Source organism: Ruditapes philippinarum, unplaced genomic scaffold (genome assembly GCF_026571515.1).
Source record: "Ruditapes philippinarum isolate M1 unplaced genomic scaffold, ASM2657151v2 ctg481_1_1_1_1, whole genome shotgun sequence".
Lineage (NCBI taxonomy): Eukaryota > Metazoa > Mollusca > Bivalvia > Venerida > Veneridae > Ruditapes > Ruditapes philippinarum.
This window is the reverse complement of record NW_026866246.1, coordinates 135,115-144,004: the sequence shown is the minus strand read 5'-3', so window position 1 is coordinate 144,004 and position 8,890 is coordinate 135,115.

The window sequence follows — 8,890 nt, the reverse complement described above, 5'->3', positions numbered from 1 at the left end:
TATGTGTTTTGTTTGTTCGTTTTCTTTTTCGTTTTTTTCTATACAAAGAATGCTTCCCTTATACTTCATAAAAGAAATATTTTAGTACATATAAATTTCCTTATAAACAAATGGCACATGCACAAAATCATTGCTAAATGGTTAAAATAGTACTATAGGCATTATATTTAATCAACAAACTGAACGTAATAATCTTTATTTATATCTCATCATTGTACAGACATATACACAATGTTAAAAAGTTACAGCATAAAAGAACAATGCCACTCCAGCATGGAGTTATAAGAGATGAAATATCTATATAACAATATTAGAATATAAATATATATAAATGCATAAATCATTAGAACAACACGTTTAAGTGATAAAACTGAGAAACCATTGCTATACATAGACTAATAAAAGGAAACATCGTGACTACCTGAAAGAAGCAATTTAAGATAGTAAGCATACAACATTAAAACTGAGAAATCGTATAAAAATAAACTAAAATAACGATTTCTTTTCAGTTAAAAAATCAAACTAATAAGAATAGCTAAGAAGAATAGCTGCAGTATTTCATACAAATGTGAAAGATATAAATATTTACACGAATAAGAAGCTATTTACATAATAAAAACCGGCGTCTTTGTCAAATATTAAAACAGGTTTGGCACAAATACGAATCATATCTATGTTTGAAAAAAGAAAACAGTATTTGTCATCATCAGACAGTGTCGAAAAGCTGTACTTAAGGAACATGCTTTAGCCAACAAATCCCGCCTTATATTATTGTAAAGAGAACAATTCAAGATAACATGTAATTCATTTTCTATACTATCAGTATTAAAAAAGGACAGATCCTGGCTTGCTCTGGTTAGCCTTCATACCTCCCCATTTCAATCCTTATGGGAGCGACCCTGATTAGGAAATTTACAGAAAGCAGGTCTATGAATTGGTGGTAATACAAGTTTACAGTATTTTTCTACTTTATACTCAGTTTTAGATTTACTATACACTCGTAACTTATTACGTCCACGACCAGAGGGCCCAACAACTTTGTTGATTTTGTTATACCAAATACTTATACAATTATTCAATGTTTTCATTTCAACAGCATGGGCAAAAGAACGGGGTAAAGGACCGATAAAACTGGTGTACAAATGTAACTCATTGACATCATAATAACTTCTAACATGAAAAAACCAGTTTCTATATTAGCGACTAGCCAGTGTGCCAAACGTTTATTAATTCTTGCCGAACTCATACATGATAGCTTAGACCAGTATAAAGAAATACATTTCCATTGTCGGACAATTGGGGGTTTCCAACCCATATCGCCTGCTATACCATCATTAGGTGAATATTTCCCGACACCAAGAAAGAAACGCATAGCTCTGTTATGAACGGCCTCGATACAAGAATATGACCGGAAACCCCATAATGGAGCTCTGTAATTAATAACTGGCCAAACGACGGTGTCGTATAATTTTGTAAAGACATCGTATGGTACACCACCAATGACTTTGCATTTAGCAATTAGCAATCCTAAAGCACGACTGACACTCTGGGCAACAAATTTTACAGTAATATCATAATCTAAATGTTCATTAAATACTACGCCTAAGTAAGTATATCTATCAACAATACAAATCTGATTCGTTCCGCAAGTAAACATAAATTTGGTAGATAATTCAGATTTATGTCGGAAGTGTACACCATTACTTTTATTGGCATTAACATTCATATTATTAAGCGAACACCAGCAATCTAGAGCATTTAATAACACTTGCAGATCCTCTGCTGATTCGAACAGTATAACAATATCATCGGCGTAAAGCATAATAAAAACATTCTCGGTTCCAATGTCTATACCTTTACCAAATGATTTAAGATAAATGGACAGATCGTTAATGAATAAATTAAACAAAAGAGGTGAAAGGATACATCCCTGACGAAGGCCACAATCAACATCAAACCAACCTGTCTTATGATTGTTAACCCTAACACATGACTTTACCGATACATGTTATAATTTTACAGCTCCAAACATTTTACCACTTATGCCTATATCAGATAAGCGCTTCCATAAAATACTTCTATCTATAGTATCATATGCCTTTTTGAAATCTATGAAAGCACAAAAATGGGATTTACGTAACTTTTTCCTAGTTTCAATTAAATTTGTTAAGCAAAGTACTTGGTCTGTAGTACTCCGACCTTTTCTTAAACCATTCTGTTCGTCAGAGACCTTATCATTGTTCTCGGACCAAGCATTTAACCTACTGTTTAAAATAGAACAATAAATTCTATACATAGAAGGGGCTAGGGCAATACCTCTGTAAGACAAGGGGTCTCTGCGATCCAATGTGGATGATTTAGGAATGGGGTTGATAATGCACTTACTCCAAAGCGACGGGACAATGCTATTATCAAAACATATATTAAATAAAACATGTAAAAAAGAGATTGTTGCATCATTATTAAGTACTTCAACAGGAATATTGTCTATACCACTAGTCTTACCTTTATGAACAGATTTAATAGCTTTTCGAACTTCTAACAAAGATATGTGAGTATTAAAACTGAGATTGTCATAAAAAATATCATTATCATTTGATGTATCCGTAACATTATTTGTCGTTTGGAACAGGGAGCTAAAATCATTTTTCCATTTCGATAAAACAATATCTATATCACCTGAGATTGATCCATCCTCTAAAACAACTTCCATTATCTTTTTTACAATTCACTCCAATTTTGCCAATAGATTTCCAAAACTCTGTGGTATTAACAGCGCACTCATCTAATAGCTGCGATTGTAACGAGTACCAATGGAAACGCTTAGCTCTCTGAACTTCGCGATCAAATAATTTACGGGTACTTACATAATTAGACTTTAATGTAGAACAATTTGCTTTGTTTTACTTGAAAGCCATGCTTTTTCAGATATACAAACGTTATTCCACAAATCTGATAACCGATCAGTCCACCATGGCTTTCCGGGGCGCCGTCTTTTTTACAATTACCATATTTAATCTCCCTAAATGGTAATTTATCGTGCATGTTCTGTTTAACAATACCATACCAATCATTATATACCTCGTCAATATCAGATTGTGTACGAAAACTACATTCAAGTTTAGAAATTGCTAAGTTAACATCATATAAAGTGTCTTGATTAATCATAAAATCAGCTGGAACATTAGTAACGTCATATTTATAATAACTTTTATCATGTGGTTTACTCTCGCAAAATACATGTTGAATACATTTATTATCAAGTATAATGTCCCATAAGAAAGAGTACTAGATGCTATGGAAGACACAAGTTTAGTTTTATTAATAAGATCTGTCACTCTTAAAACATTGAATTTCTCAAATTTCTCAAAATCATCATGACTAACAAAACAATAATCCACTACAGATCTACCTTTAGTGGAAATAGAGGTAAAATCGTTGCGCACATTGCCACGACCATTTAACATACACATATTTACATTGATTAAGAAATCTATTAATAAGTCACCATAACTATTAAGACTAAAATCAATTACTTCACGGTCAATTACATTATCAATTCCTCTAATAAAATCATCAGTATCCCCGCATCTGCTATTGAAATCCCCGCAAATACTTAGTATACATAGTTCCACAATCTTTATACTGATATACTATAGAGAGTAAAGAATACATCAAATAATCTAGAAGAGTTTTCCGGTGGAAGATAACAAACACATGGTAAGATTGTAATATTGTCTGATTTATGACACAATTTAAGAAGTAAAATGCCTTCATTAGAACTGTCAACAACAGATACCGTAAACTGTTCAAGTAAATTGTTCCTAATGAAAAAACCGACCCCACCAGAACCAGTCTTGGCATTTTTGTGTATTATGACTCTGTTGTGGCCATACCATGTGTAACCCACTAGATGAAGTACTTCGTCGTATGCCTGATAACAAATGCTTTAATTTTACGCTCAATATTCATTTGTGATAAATAACAGAGACATTTTATGTTACAGAACAGAACAGAACAACAATTTTATTCATGACTTGTACAATAAGTACATCATCACATATACAAATATATACAATATGCATAATTGTCACAGTGAAATAACATATTTACATTACATATCAATTATCATATGAGGATGAACTACAATTAATTGTAAGTAAATGTAGTTATAAGATATAAAGCATTTTTAATATACAAAGCTAGATTTTTCAAAAGTAACTTGTTTGTTGAATTTAAAAGATCTAAAATCTTATGAACGCTAGGTCTAACGTAGTAATAAGGTTTAAAAAGCTCAACATAACATGGACAAATGATAATAAAACAGATCGTGCATGTTACAATAAACGCAATAACGTTCATTCCTAGGTAACCTATTATTTCCAAACTGCCAGTATGAATAAGTAAAGGATGAGAAGACATTCTGATTTTATTCAATGCTTTGCCAACGAGTTGTTCTTGGTTGAGTGCAAAATTACCTGTATAATTGAAAACAGTTCCTAAATAGTTAAAATCATTTACACAATGTAACTTATGGCCTTTGTAAAAAAAATCCTCGGAAGGCAATAATCCTCCTCTTTTTCTAAAAACAATAACTTTTGTTTTATCAATGTTAACTTCAAGGCCCCATCTATCACAATATTCACATAATAAATTTTAACTTTTACATATTTCGTCTGGTGAATTTCCAAGTATAGCCATATCATCTGCAAATAACATTAAAATCAGTAGAATTTCATTAATTTCTAAACCACAATTGACGTCTTGTTCAAAATCATCTATAAAAAGAGAAAATAAAACCGGTGAAGTTACCTCCCCTTGTCTTAAACCTACAGCATATTCAAAAAAATCTGAATAGGTATTACATACCTTTACACATGATTTAACCTTTTGATACATATCCCTAACAATACGCAATAATTTAACCTTCATACCTAGATTATGCAATTTAAACCACAATGCTTTCCGATACACACAATCAAAAGCTTTTTTTAAAATCAACAAAAACACAATATAAACGTTTGTTATGGTCAACATAATTTTGAACAATAGAAGATAAAACAAATAAAGCATTAATAGTTGACTTTCCTTTCCTAAAACCAAACTGTGCGTCAGACAGTATGCAATTTTCCTCACAATAGTTTGTAATTCTTTTATTGATAATGGACGTAAACATTTTTGAAAAACAGCTAACTAAAGTTATGCCTCGATAGTTGTTTACATTATTTTGATCCCCTTTTTTATGAAGAGGAATAATAACCCCTTCTGTCCAACTATCTGGAAAATGCCCACTGTCAAGTATACAATTAAAAATATCACATAAATGAGACGATAAAATATCAATTGATTCAATGAAATATTCATTTAAAAGAAAATCGTTACCACAAGCCTTGCCTCTTTTAAGTGATTTTACAGCATTTATAATTTCATTTACAGTTATTGGTTGATCTAACAAAATATCACCGTTATCAATATCATTAAAATCATGCGTATTTGAAAAATATTCAGATTCCTCATCAGTAGTCTGAAAAATGTCGTTTCCTTATTCGGAAAAATATTTGAAAAAATCATCAAGTGATAGATTATGTTTAACATTACTTTTATTTATGAAAAACTTCCAAAATTCTTTTGGTTTAGAAAATCTTAATTTTTCTATTTCTCTCACATGTTTAAATTTACACATTCTACGTTTTTTCTTAACAATCGTTTTATATCTTTTCTTGTACAAATATAACTGTTCCCTATTTATATCAGAATTAAAACGGTTAAAAGCAGACAACGCATTCTTGATAAATGTCTCGAGCGATCACACTCGTGGTCAAACCAAGGCTGATCTAATGTAACGCTACTACCGTTAAATGAAACCCTTTTCTTAACATTAATTTCTTTACGAAACAATGGATCAGCTATATCATGTAAAATAGATGTGAACTTCTTTAACATAAGGTCAGTCGATTACAACTCTTCCGAGAATCGATCACAAGATTATGAAAACAACATTTTATGGTAAATGAAACTATTTCTTCAGATGTAGGTTTATTCTCTTTAAAGTCACTCTATATCATAAAGTAGAAATAAAAGTATCTTGAAAAATGTGATTCACCGGAAGCATTAAAATCAGCAAAATTACATGAAAAGTTCGGTTTGAATGAGTCTGTGCGTGAGGGATAATGAACAAGTGCGACATCCCTCAAGCCCCAAGCACCGGATTGAGCGGTACTCAACTTCCAACCCTTAAAAGTGCTGGAATTAATGATCCCGAAGGACACAACAAAAACCACAACAAATGGTAAAACTTAACCATAATATAGTTTCATATTTTTATTTTTTACATTTTGTTGAGTTTGATTCAATTATGAATATATTAGTCTACACCTTAACGAATTTCTAATTATTATGTAGATAAAATTAGATAATGATAAAAAGAATATGATATTCAATCATGGCCCTATCACTTCAGTTAAACGTCTATTCGAATCGCTTAAAGCTCTGTGACATGTTGTACATCAGAAAAGCTAATTTTATTAGAAAACTTGAAAACAGTGTGATTTTGTTTAAAAAAATATACAATTGTACCCATTGCTGTCTGGACAAATGCATATCTACTAGACGCCGCGTCGTCTTCATCATTGAATTACATATTCCTACATGGAAGTATAGCCAACGACCAATCCAATCTCTATCCAGTGAAAGTACAGAAATAATACGGCTACGTTTAATGATATACTGTGTTCAAATTTGATATTAGAAAATACATGTACAGTGTCATTAAAAAACTGGCAGTTATTTTGTTAAAGAAAATACCAACTTTTCTTCACCTTTAATAGCTTCCCGTAGATAGTTTATTCATAATTTTATTTAAATTAGATATAATCAGTAAGAATTTCCTAGATTTCAATAAAGTTTTGTGATTAAAATAATATACTCAATGATGAGCATAGATATATTTCAGTAACAACTTACTGCTGTTTTCATATACCAATTTGTAGACTTGTCATATACCTGAAGTTTGTCATAAAACATCAATTTCTATTTCTATAGGCTTTTTTTTATTTTTCTACTTAAAATGATATGAAGAAACATATTTTTCAACAATGAACACAATTTTATTCTATCTGAGAACCTTTATACTCTGGTATTGTCTTTACAAATAAATAAACTTTTTAATATGAAATGATACATGAACATAGTCAGTAAATATAATTTAAAACAAACAAAGTTAATTATTGGTGGAGGATATAATTTATCTAGTTTGAATATTTACATATTTCAAATGAAATGTGTCAACTCTGTCCCGCCGGAAATAATAATACAAAATGAGAAAAAAAGGAGAGAGAGAGAGAGAGAGAGGGGAAAAAAATCAAATATAATAATCCGATATCCAGTTGATATTATTGTCCTTCACAGCCATTCATGTATTACATGTATATTCATTTTACATTTACTATCTTTATGTATGTTGTGGCATTCAATTTGTAGCCGTTACAAGATAAATCATGGTCTGGACTTTCGTCACGGAAAAAGTTATCCCTGAGAAATTATATCTCTCTTTAAGTATGACAATTTATTGATGTATAAATGTTAATACCTTGAAATAACAGACATTAAAATTGCATCATTGAGATAATAAAACGGATGTTTTCTTCAAAGCATTTTTCTGCAAAAGCTGGCGTTTAACAACGACAAACTACCTTATCAAAACTCATTATGTCGTCCACAACGTTTAGTTTGTCGCAATTCAGAGCATATTACAGTATAATCACGTCAAAATCAGCACATATTTTCCAAAATATTATCCATTTTACTTGCAAATGTCAAAGTTGTATTGTAAGTTTACAGGGCTAAGGTTATGTTAAGTTATCGTAAAAGCCAATAAGCTAAATAAGAATTGATTTCAACCAAGAAAAAAAGAGATATATACGTAATGTGCTATTTGGAGGCATCAAAACAAAACCGAGAACGCCGAATAAAAATAAAATGTCCCAACCACCAACCAAGAAAAAATGAGAGTTTACAAAAAAAAGAAGGTTTTAAAGCTTCCTATTCAATCCGTAAATTTTTTTATGTACTTTAGGCTTCAATTACCATTATCGTCTATAAGTAGGCTCAACCAAACCAAGCATGCAACTATTTAATTTCGACGTCTTGTGGGTTCTTTATTGCTCCTGTTTTTCTCTAATTTAGTTTAGAATCACATAATTCTAAGCTTAATAAAATAAGAGAAAAAGTAAAAATAAAAAGGACAACACAAAATAAAGGGAAAACTTTAAAAAAAGAATAATAACAAACAAAAGCATTGTCTACCAACTTGTTTAATGGGCTCATTCTATTTCAAACTTGTATTTGAAACTTCTATTGTGAGTTTGTGGGATTACACGTTCAAAATGAGAAGATTGGGTAGAATATAGGGTAAAGCTTTGGCAGATATAATTTCGGCGTAGATAACTCATTACTTATGCATTTAATTGTAGAAAAATATTTTAGAATTGCTCGTAATTTTATCATTTATTTTCTTGTTATTTGTTCTAAACTGCAGTAAAATTAGGATAATTTAAACACTTATGTCATAAAATGTTTTTGTCTCTTTTATGAAGTATTGTAAATTCCAATCTTGTCTCAAAAACAAGCCATCATCCTAGATGCTATTTATTCCAATTAAACCAAATTGTTCGCAGTCATCTTTTCAAGCTACATTGTTTGTTGGAATTTTGTTGGGAATGTTGCATTATTATCATAATGTGATAGATAATTTGACACATGCTATTGCATAAATAACACTTGTATTTTGTCATTTTATAAAATTCTCAGCGCTGTTACGCTCCTAGATTTCTGTTTCATCCGGCCGATTAATTTAATGTAAAAAAATTGTTCCAAATGTGTAGTTTAAACG